This window comes from Chiloscyllium punctatum, chromosome 50 (genome assembly GCF_047496795.1).
Source record: "Chiloscyllium punctatum isolate Juve2018m chromosome 50, sChiPun1.3, whole genome shotgun sequence".
Taxonomy (NCBI): Eukaryota; Metazoa; Chordata; class Chondrichthyes; order Orectolobiformes; family Hemiscylliidae; genus Chiloscyllium; species Chiloscyllium punctatum.
In genome coordinates, this window is record NC_092788.1 from 7,408,090 (window position 1) to 7,419,666 (window position 11,577).

The window sequence follows — 11,577 nt, forward strand, 5'->3', positions numbered from 1 at the left end:
GCTTTGTTCGTCAACTGCAGCCTTTTACATGGACAAGAACGGAGCTTTCTTGCTTGCTTTCCCATCTGCAAACCTGCCTTCGAATTTGCTTGAAAGAATCTGCTCTCGTAGTGAAATGTAAGGCATCTCCATTTAATTACTGTGTAAAGCATTATAAAGTTTTTCTCCAACCTGGTTCTGATGCATATGCCATTCTGTTTGAGAGTGTCCTTGCCGCGTTCTGATCCTTCCACGAAAAGCAGTACCGCATTTGCATTCCTTGCGCAGGCGGCCCGGTTCAAAGGCAGGGAAGAAGCTGCTGCGCTGGTGTCACAGCGCACCACGGATTCCTGAATTTGTCTGTCTGTCAAATGTACCCCAAAGTCGTCTCTGAAAGGCCTCATTTGGAAGCTGTCTGTCGTTATTCAACGCGCGAGAGTTGGTACCAGATTCCTGAATCATATTTTGGGGCAGTTCGCACGTTAGTGGCTCATTCAATCAGCAACAGCAATGAAATAATTTACACTCTCAGAGGAACCTTTGAACTTGTGCTTTCATAGCGCCGCTAATATTAAGGTGCGCCCCGAGATCTAAGCCATGTTGGAACTGAAACGGAGGAATCGACAGAGAGGCTACAGAATGACATCGCATCCATTTGGTTTTCTTTAAATCACTGACGAGCAGGAAAATGTAAAAGGGGAGAGCGAGTGGGGAAGTGAGGCGGTTGCAGCTCTGGTAAAAGTCCTTCTTTGTGATTCACTCCGCAAACAGAGACTTGAAGGTGACTCAGAGGCGTGTGAGCTCTTCACATCGAGATCAAAAAGCACTCAAGGGCAGTTAGCACCTCTTCCGGAGTGGGGGTGGGGTGAGGTAATTACCTTTTGACTTCTGTTACTATGTTCAGAAACTGCCTTTTCGATTGACTTGAACAGAAACTGCATTTCCAATAAGCACCATGAAAGTTAGCAAAATTTATTGAATCGCTTCTCGTCGATTCCCGCACAGGTTTCCGACTCAGTTGGTATCCACGTGGCTCATGTCCAGGAGTGAACATCTCTGCAGCAAATTGCACGGTTAAAGTAAAAGGCACGGAAAGTGGCATCTCGAACCGGCCCCGAGGTCAGAGCATGCTCACAATGTGATGTGTCGTTCTCGGATTGTAATGCGACCTCCGGTTTTAGGGTGGAGAACATTCTTTGGGACCCTTCTTCTGCAAAACAGACACAGTGACTGAATAAATGCTGCACGGTTTGATGTGGAACACGGCCTGCTCAGCTTTGTGCATTTTCCCTGTAGTCAGGTGTGTTTCGTGTTCCGTGTAAACGTGAAAGTCGTCCTGTTTCGAGCAATGTGTGAAATCATTTAGCAAAGCAAGAATCGAAATTGTAGTAATGTCTAGCAGCTCATGGATATTTGACCCAAGTGTCCAAGTGTCTCTGCTGTCATGATCGCGTTCGCCTCCCGCGCGGAAAATCGCAAACAGCTCTGCTGTTCCAAAGCGATTTGTGCTTTTACTGGAACCGAATGGAGACTATTATTTCATCGCTGTTGTGAAACAAAGTCCTGCGGTGACTCGACTCGTCGTTATTTGGTTTTCTGTCCAATGGGAAAATCGTTCCAATGAATTTCGGTGTCATATGTTATTGAATTTCTCCCATTTCCTTCATTTCCGTCCTGGAGACATCAGAAGGAAAAGGTAATCTAATCGAGACTGTGATTGGTGAAATTCACGTTTTATGGCCCGTTCTTATGATGTTCTTTCTATCTCTCTTTTCAGCATTGTCTGGAAAGTGGTGGTGCACTAACGCTGCAGTATGTTTGAAAGAGTAGTTTGGAATTGCCCTGTTGTTAGTTGTGAGATTACTTTATGACTCATGCCCTCGGACTGTGACACATTTAGCATTCATGCATCTCTCTGTCTGAAAATGCATTCGGCATGCCAGTTTTGTTTGTGTTCCGTGAAAAATGCTTTCTGTTTTGCGATTCGCTCAGCACATTACGAGTTAACAGGGTTTCTGAGGTAACTTCGAGCAGCAAAACTCCTCAATTGAGGTCTGGGAAAATTTCACGGAGTATGGTCAGTCGGGGCAAAATTAAGGAAGTTGTTCGTATCTGCAGTGTTTCACAGTACTACCTTTCCCGTGAGCAGTCGAACAGACTAAACGATTGTGCCACAGACTGCGATGGAAAACTCCGCTAAAAAGTAATCCTTTAAAGCCAGTGTTAGCAACAAGACGTTGTGGGGGTACACGGCGTGGAAACAGATATTTAGGTGTATCTCATCCATGCTCACCACATAACCAAAATTAAACAAGTCCCGTTCCCCAGCATTTGGCCCCAATCCCTCTAAACCCATCCTGTCCAGAAACTCATCCGATTACCTTTGCAATTTTCTGAGTGTAATAGCCTCCTCCACTTCCTCTGGGAGCTCATTCCATACACGCACAACCTTCTGTGTGGGAAATGTGCCTCAGGTCGTTTGTCAATTTCAGCCCACTCACCTTAAACCTATGCTCTCGAGTTTTCAACTCACCCCAGTTTGGTTAAAACACAGAAATACTCAGTTTACAACCCTTCCATAAGATCATATCGCAGCCGTTACGCTGCAGGGAAGGTCGTCCCAGCTTATTCCACCTCGCCCTACGGTCCAAACATTGACGAAATCATTGTCTATATATTGTCATCAATTTGACGGCGACCGCGGCTGGTTTCTGTAGTGTAGTGGTCATCACGTTCGCCTAACACGCGAAAGGTCCCCAGTTCGAAACTGGGCAGAAACTGCTTTGTTCGTCAACTGCAGCCTTTTACATGGACAAGAACGGAGCTTTCTTGATTGCTTTCCCATCTGCAAACCTGCCTTCGAATTTGCTTGAAAGAATCTGCTCTCGTAGTGAAATGTAAGGCATCTCCATTTAATTACTGTGTAAAGCATTATAAAGTTTTTCTCCAACCTGGTTCTGATGCATATGCCATTCTGTTTGAGAGTGTCCTTGCCGCGTTCTGATCCTTCCACGAAAAGCAGTACCGCATTTGCATTCCTTGCGCAGGCGGCCCGGTTCAAAGGCAGGGAAGAAGCTGCTGCGCTGGTGTCACAGCGCACCACGGATTCCTGAACTTGTCTGTCTGTCAAATGTACCCCAAAGTCGTCTCTGAAAGGCCTCATTTGGAAGCTGTCTGTCGTTATTCAACGCGCGAGAGTTGGTACCAGATTCCTGAATCATATTTTGGGGCAGTTCGCACGTTAGTGGCTCATTCAATCAGCAACAGCAATGAAATAATTTACACTCTCAGAGGAACCTTTGAACTTGTGCTTTCATAGCGCCGCTAATATTAAGGTGCGCCCCGAGATCTAAGCCATGTTGGAACTGAAACGGAGGAATCGACAGAGAGGCTACAGAATGACATCGCATCCATTTGGTTTTCTTTAAATCACTGACGAGCAGGAAAATGTAAAAGGGGAGAGCGAGTGGGGAAGTGAGGCGGTTGCAGCTCTGGTAAAAGTCCTTCTTTGTGATTCACTCCGCAAACAGAGACTTGAAGGTGACTCAGAGGCGTGTGAGCTCTTCACATCGAGATCAAAAAGCACTCAAGGGCAGTTAGCACCTCTTCCGGAGTGGGGGTGGGGTCAGGTAATTACCTTTTGACTTCTGTTACTATGTTCAGAAACTGCCTTTTCGATTGACTTGAACAGAAACTGCATTTCCAATAAGCACCATGAAAGTTAGCAAAATTTATTGAATCGCTTCTCGTCGATTCCCGCACAGGTTTCCGACTCAGTTGGTATCCACGTGGCTCATGTCCAGGAGTGAACATCTCTGCAGCAAATTGCACGGTTAAAGTAAAAGGCACGGAAAGTGGCATCTCGAACCGGCCCCGAGGTCAGAGCATGCTCACAATGTGATGTGTCGTTCTCGGATTGTAATGCGACCTCCGGTTTTAGGGTGGAGAACATTCTTTGGGACCCTTCTTCTGCAAAACAGACACAGTGACTGAATAAATGCTGCACGGTTTGATGTGGAACACGGCCTGCTCAGCTTTGTGCATTTTCCCTGTAGTCAGGTGTGTTTCGTGTTCCGTGTAAACGTGAAAGTCGTCCTGTTTCGAGCAATGTGTGAAATCATTTAGCAAAGCAAGAATCGAAATTGTAGTAATGTCTAGCAGCTCATGGTTATTTGACCCAAGAGTCCAAGTGTCTCTGCTGTCATGATTGCGTTCGCCTCCCGCGCGGAAAATCGCAAACAGCTCTGCTGTTCCAAAGCGATTTGTGCTTTTACTGGAACCGAATGGAGACTATTATTTCATCGCTGTTGTGAAACAAAGTCCTGCGGTGACTCGACTCGTCGTTATTTGGTTTTCTGTCCAATGGGAAAATCGTTCCAATGAATTTCGGTGTCATATGTTATTGAATTTCTCCCATTTCCTTCATTTCCGTCCTGGAGACATCAGAAGGAAAAGGTAATCTAATCGAGACTGTGATTGGTGAAATTCTCTTTTTATGGCCCGTTCTTATGATGTTCTTTCTATCTCTCTTTTCAGCATTGTCTGGAAAGTGGTGGTGCACTAACGCTGCAGTATGTTTGAAAGAGTAGTTTGGAATTGCCCTGTTGTTAGTTGTGAGATTACTTTATGACTCATGCCCTCGGACTGTGACACATTTAGCATTCATGCATCTCTCTGTCTGAAAATGCATTCGGCATGCCAGTTTTGTTTGTGTTCCGTGAAAAATGCTTTCTGTTTTGCGATTCGCTCAGCACATTACGAGTTAACAGGGTTTCTGAGGTAACTTCGAGCAGCAAAACTCCTCAATTGAGGTCTGGGAAAATTTCACGGAGTATGGTCAGTCGGGGCAAAATTAAGGAAGTTGTTTGTATCTGCAGTGTTTCACAATACTACCTTTCCCGTGAGCAGTCGAACAGACTAAACGATTGTGCCACAGACTGCGATGGAAAACTCCGCTAAAAAGTAATCCTTTAAAGCCAGTGTTAGCAACAAGACGTTATGGGGGTACACGGCGTGGAAACAGATATTTAGGTGTATCTCATCCATGCTCACCACATAACCAAAATTAAACAAGTCCCGTTCCCCAGCATTTGGCCCCAATCCCTCTAAACCCATCCTGTCCAGAAACTCATCCGATTACCTTTGCAATTTTCTGAGTGTAATAGCCTCCTCCACTTCCTCTGGGAGCTCATTCCATACACGCACAACCTTCTGTGTGGGAAATGTGCCTCAGGTCGTTTGTCAATTTCAGCCCACTCACCTTAAACCTATGCTCTCGAGTTTTCAACTCACCCCAATTTGGGTAAAACACAGAAATACTCAGTTTACAACCCTTCCATAAGATCATATCGCAGCCGTTCCGCTGCAGGGAAAGTCGTCCCAGCTTATTCCACCTCGCCCTACGGTCCAAACATTGACGAAATCATTGTCTATATATTGTCATCAATTTCACGGCGACCGCGGCTGGTTTCTGTAGTGTAGTGGTCATCACGTTCGCCTAACACGCGAAAGGTCCCTAGTTCGAAACTGGGCAGAAACTGCTTTGTTCGTCAACTGCAGGCTTTTACATGGACAAGAACGGAGCTTTCTTGCTTGCTTTCCCATCTGCAAACCTGCCTTCGAATTTGCTTGAAAGAATCTGCTCTCGTAGTGAAATGTAAGGCAACTCCATTTAATTACTGTGTAAAGCATTATAAAGTTTTTCTCCAACCTGGTTCTGATGCATATGCCATTCTGTTTGAGAGTGTCCTTGCCGCGTTCTGATCCTTCCACGAAAAGGAGTACCGCATTTGCATTCCTTGCGCAGGCGGCCCGGTTCAAAGGCAGGGAAGAAGCTGCTGCGCTGGTGTCACAGCGCACCACGGATTCCTGAACTTGTCTGTCTGTCAAATGTACCCCAAAGTCGTCTCTGAAAGGCCTCATTTGGAAGCTGTCTGTCGTTATTCAACGCGCGAGAGTTGGTACCAGATTCCTGAATCATGTTTTGGGGCAGTTCGCACGTTAGTGGCTCATTCAATCAGCAACAGCAATGAAATAATTTACACTCTCAGAGGAACCTTTGAACTTGTGCTTTCATAGCGCCGCTAATATTAAGGTGCGCCCAGAGATCTAAGCCATGTTGGAACTGAAACGGAGGAATCGACAGAGAGGCTACAGAATGACATCGCATCCATTTGGTTTTCTTTAAATCACTGACGAGCAGGAAAATGTAAAAGGGGAGAGCGAGTGGGGAAGTGAGGCGGTTGCAGCTCTGGTAAAAGTCCTTCTTTGTGATTCACTCCGCAAACAGAGACTTGAAGGTGACTCAGAGGCGTGTGAGCTCTTCACATCGAGATCAAAAAGCACTCAAGGGCAGTTAGCACCTCTTCCGGAGTGGGGGTAGGGTGAGGTAATTACCTTTTGACTTCTGTTACTATGTTCAGAAACTGCCTTTTCGATTGACTTGAACAGAAACTGCATTTCCAATAAGCACCATGGAAGTTAGCAAAACTTATTGAATCGCTTCTCGTCGATTCCCGCACAGGTTTCCGACTCAGTTGGTATCCACGTGACTCATGTCCAGGAGTGAACATCTCTGCAGCAAATTGCACGGTTAAAGTAAAAGGCACGGAAAGTGGCATCTCGAACCGGCCCCGAGGTCAGAGCATGCTCACAATGTGATGTGTCGTTCTCGGATTGTAATGCGACCTCCGGTTTTAGGGTGGAGAACATTCTTTGGGACCCTTCTTCTGCAAAACAGACACAGTGACTGAATAAATGCTGCACGGTTTGATGTGGAACACGGCCTGCTCAGCTTTGTGCATTTTCCCTGTAGTCAGGTGTGTTTCGTGTTCCGTGTAAACGTGAAAGTCGTCCTGTTTCGAGCAATGTGTGAAATCATTTAGCAAAGCAAGAATCGAAATTGTAGTAATGTCTAGCAGCTCATGGTTATTTGACCGAAGTGTCCAAGTGTCTCTGCTGTCATGATCGCGTTCGCCTCCCGCGCGGAAAATCGCAAACAGCTCTGCTGTTCCAAAGCGATTTGTGCTTTTACTGGAACCGAATGGAGACTATTATTTCATCGCTGTTGTGAAACAAAGTCCTGCGGTGACTCGACTCGTCGTTATTTGGTTTTCTGTCCAATGGGAAAATCGTTCCAATGAATTTCTGTGTCATATGTTATTGAATTTCTCCCATTTCCTTCATTTTCGTCCTGGAGACATCAGAAGGAAAAGGTAATCTAATCGAGACTGTGATTGGTGAAATTCTCTTTTTATGGCCCGTTCTTATGATGTTCTTTCTATCTCTCTTTTCAGCATTGTCTGGAAAGTGGTGGTGCACTAACGCTGCAGTATGTTTGAAAGAGTAGTTTGGAATTGCCCTGTTGTTAGTTGTGAGATTACTTTATGACTCATGCCCTCGGACTGTGACACATTTAGCATTCATGCATCTCTCTGTCTGAAAATGCATTCGGCATGCCAGTTTTGTTTGTGTTCCGTGAAAAATGCTTTCTGTTTTGCGATTCGCTCAGCACATTACGAGTTAACAGGGTTTCTGAGGTAACTTCGAGCAGCAAAACTCCTCAATTGAGGTCTGGGAAAATTTCACGGAGTATGGTCAGTCGGGGCAAAATTAAGGAAGTTGTTTGTATCTGCAGTGTTTCACAGTACTACCTTTCCCGTGAGCAGTCGAACAGACTAAACGATTGTGCCACAGACTGCGATGGAAAACTCCGCTAAAAAGTAATCCTTTAAAGCCAGTGTTAGCAACAAGACGTTATGGGGGTACACGGCGTGGAAACAGATATTTAGGTGTATCTCATCCATGCTCACCACATAACCAAAATTAAACAAGTCCCGTTCCCCAGCATTTGGCCCCAATCCCTCTAAACCCATCCTGTCCAGAAACTCATCCGATTACCTTTGCAATTTTCTGAGTGTAATAGCCTCCTCCACTTCCTCTGGGAGCTCATTCCATACACGCACAACCTTCTGTGTGGGAAATGTGCCTCAGGTCGTTTGTCAATTTCAGCCCACTCACCTTAAACCTATGCTCTCGAGTTTTCAACTCACCCCAATTTGGGTAAAACACAGAAATACTCAGTTTACAACCCTTCCATAAGATCATATCGCAGCCGTTCCGCTGCAGGGAAAGTCGTCCCAGCTTATTCCAACTCGCCCTACGGTCCAAACATTGACGAAATCATTGTCTATATATTGTCATCAATTTCACGGCGACCGCGGCTGGTTTCTGTAGTGTAGTGGTCATCACGTTCGCCTAACACGCGAAAGGTCCCTAGTTCGAAACTGGGCAGAAACTGCTTTGTTCGTCAACTGCAGCCTTTTACATGGTCAAGAACGGAGCTTTCTTGCTTGCTTTCCCATCTGCAAACCTGCCTTCGAATTTGCTTGAAAGAATCTGCTCTCGTAGTGAAATGTAAGGCAACTCCATTTAATTACTGTGTAAAGCATTATAAAGTTTTCCTCCAACCTGGTTCTGATGCATATGCCATTCTGTTTGAGAGTGTCCTTGCCGCGTTCTGATCCTTCCACGAAAAGCAGTACCGCATTTGCATTCCTTGCGCAGGCGGCCCGGTTCAAAGGCAGGGAAGAATCTGCTGCGCTGGTGTCACAGCGCACCACGGATTCCTGAACTTGTCTGTCTGTCAAATGTACCCCAAAGTCGTCTCTGAAAGGCCTCATTTGGAAGCTGTCTGTCGTTATTCAACGCGCGAGAGTTGGTACCAGATTCCTGAATCATATTTTGGGGCAGTTCGCACGTTAGTGGCTCATTCAATCAGCAACAGCAATGAAATAATTTACACTCTCAGAGGAACCTTTGAACTTGTGCTTTCATAGCGCCGCTAATATTAAGGTGCGCCCCGAGATCTAAGCCATGTTGGAACTGAAACGGAGGAATCGACAGAGAGGCTACAGAATGACATCGCATCCATTTGGTTTTCTTTAAATCACTGACGAGCAGGAAAATGTAAAAGGGGAGAGCGAGTGGGGAAGTGAGGCGGTTGCAGCTCTGGTAAAAGTCCTTCTTTGTGATTCACTCCGCAAACAGAGACTTGAAGGTGACTCAGAGGCGTGTGAGCTCTTCACATCGAGATCAAAAAGCACTCAAGGGCAGTTAGCACCTCTTCCGGAGTGGGGGTGGGGTGAGGTAATTACCTTTTGACTTCTGTTACTATGTTCAGAAACTGCCTTTTCGATTGACTTGAACAGAAACTGCATTTCCAATAAGCACCATGGAAGTTAGCAAAATTTATTGAATCGCTTCTCGTCGATTCCCGCACAGGTTTCCGACTCAGTTGGTATCCACGTGGCTCATGTCCAGGAGTGAACATCTCTGCAGCAAATTGCACGGTTAAAGTAAAAGGCACGGAAAGTGGCATCTCGAACCGGCCCCGAGGTCAGAGCATGCTCACAATGTGATCTGTCGTTCTCGGATTGTAATGCGACCTCCGGTTTTAGGGTGGAGAACATTCTTTGGGACCCTTCTTCTGCAAAACAGACACAGTGACTGAATAAATGCTGCACGGTTTGATGTGGAACACGGCCTGCTCAGCTTTGTGCATTTTCCCTGTAGTCAGGTGTGTTTCGTGTTCCGTGTAAACGTGAAAGTCGTCCTGTTTCGAGCAATGTGTGAAATCATTTAGCAAAGCAAGAATCGAAATTGTAGTAATGTCTAGCAGCTCATGGTTATTTGACCGAAGTATCCAAGTGTCTCTGCTGTCATGATCGCGTTCGCCTCCCGCGCGGAAAATCGCAAACAGCTCTGCTGTTCCAAAGCGATTTGTGCTTTTACTGGAACCGAATGGAGACTATTATTTCATCGCTGTTGTGAAACAAAGTCCTGCGGTGACTCGACTCGTCGTTATTTGGTTTTCTGTCCAATGGGAAAATCGTTCCAATGAATTTCGGTGTCATATGTTATTGAATTTCTCCCATTTCCTTCATTTCCGTCCTGGAGACATCAGAAGGAAAAGGTAATCTAATCGAGACTGTGAATGGTGAAATTCTCTTTTTATGGCCCGTTCTTATGATGTTCTTTCTATCTCTCTTTTCAGCATTGTCTGGAAAGTGGTGGTGCACTAACGCTGCAGTATGTTTGAAAGAGTAGTTTGGAATTGCCCTGTTGTTAGTTGTGAGATTACTTTATGACTCATGCCCTCGGACTGTGACACATTTAGCATTCATGCATCTCTCTGTCTGAAAATGCATTCGGCATGCCAGTTTTGTTTGTGTTCCGTGAAAAATGCTTTCTGTTTTGCGATTCGCTCAGCACATTACGAGTTAACAGGGTTTCTGAGGTAACTTCGAGCAGCAAAACTCCTCAATTGAGGTCTGGGAAAATTTCACGGAGTATGGTCAGTCGGGGCAAAATTAAGGAAGTTGTTCGTATCTGCAGTGTTTCACAGTACTACCTTTCCCGTGAGCAGTCGAACAGACTAAACGATTGTGCCACAGACTGCGATGGAAAACTCCGCTAAAAAGTAATCCTTTAAAGCCAGTGTTAGCAACAAGACGTTATGGGGGTACACGGCGTGGAAACAGATATTTAGGTGTATCTCATCCATGCTCACCACATAACCAAAATTAAACAAGTCCCGTTCCCCAGCATTTGGCCCCAATCCCTCTAAACCTATCCTGCCCAGAAACTCATCCGATTACCTTTGCAATTTTCTGAGTGTAATAGCCTCCTCCACTTCCTCTGGGAGCTCATTCCATACACGCACAACCTTCTGTGTGGGAAATGTGCCTCAGGTCGTTTGTCAATTTCAGCCCACTCACCTTAAACCTATGCTCTCGAGTTTTCAACTCACCCCAATTTGGGTAAAACACAGAAATACTCAGTTTACAACCCTTCCATAAGATCATATCGCAGCCGTTCCGCTGCAGGGAAAGTCGTCCCAGCTTATTCCACCTCGCCCTACGGTCCAAACATTGACGAAATCATTGTCTATATATTGTCATCAATTTCACGGCGACCGCGGCTGGTTTCTGTAGTGTAGTGGTCATCACGTTCGCCTAACACGCGAAAGGTCCCTAGTTCGAAACTGGGCAGAAACTGCTTTGTTCGTCAACTGCAGCCTTTCACATGGACAAGAACGGAGCTTTCTTGCTTGCTTTCCCATCTGCAAACCTGCCTTCGAATTTGCTTGAAAGAATCTGCTCTCGTAGTGAAATGTAAGGCAACTCCATTTAATTACTGTGTAAAGCATTATAAAGTTTTTCTCCAACCTGGTTCTGATGCATATGCCATTCTGTTTGAGAGTGTCCTTGCCGCGTTCTGATCCTTCCACGAAAAGCAGTACCGCATTTGCATTCCTTGCGCAGGCGGCCCGGTTCAAAGGCAGGGAAGAAGCTGCTGCGCTGGTGTCACAGCGCACCACGGATTCCTGAACTTGTCTGTCTGTCAAATGTACCCCAATGTCGTCTCTGAAAGGCCTCATTTGGAAGCTGTCTGTCGTTATTCAACGCGCGAGAGTTGGTACCAGATTCCTGAATCATATTTTGGGGCAGTTCGCACGTTAGTGGCTCATTCAATCAGCAACAGCAATGAAATAATTTACACTCTCAGAGGAACCTTTGAACTTGTGCTTTCATAGCG

At 45.7% G+C, this 11,577-nt stretch overlaps 1 non-coding gene across 1 annotated transcript; it reads left to right on the forward strand.

Moving 5' to 3' along the window:
• Window positions 1–2,686: 2,686 nt before the first annotated feature.
• Window positions 2,687–2,759, forward strand: trnav-aac (transfer RNA valine (anticodon AAC)). The gene has a single exon. It is a non-coding gene; the product is annotated as a tRNA-Val (tRNA).
• Window positions 2,760–11,577: the final 8,818 nt, after the last annotated feature.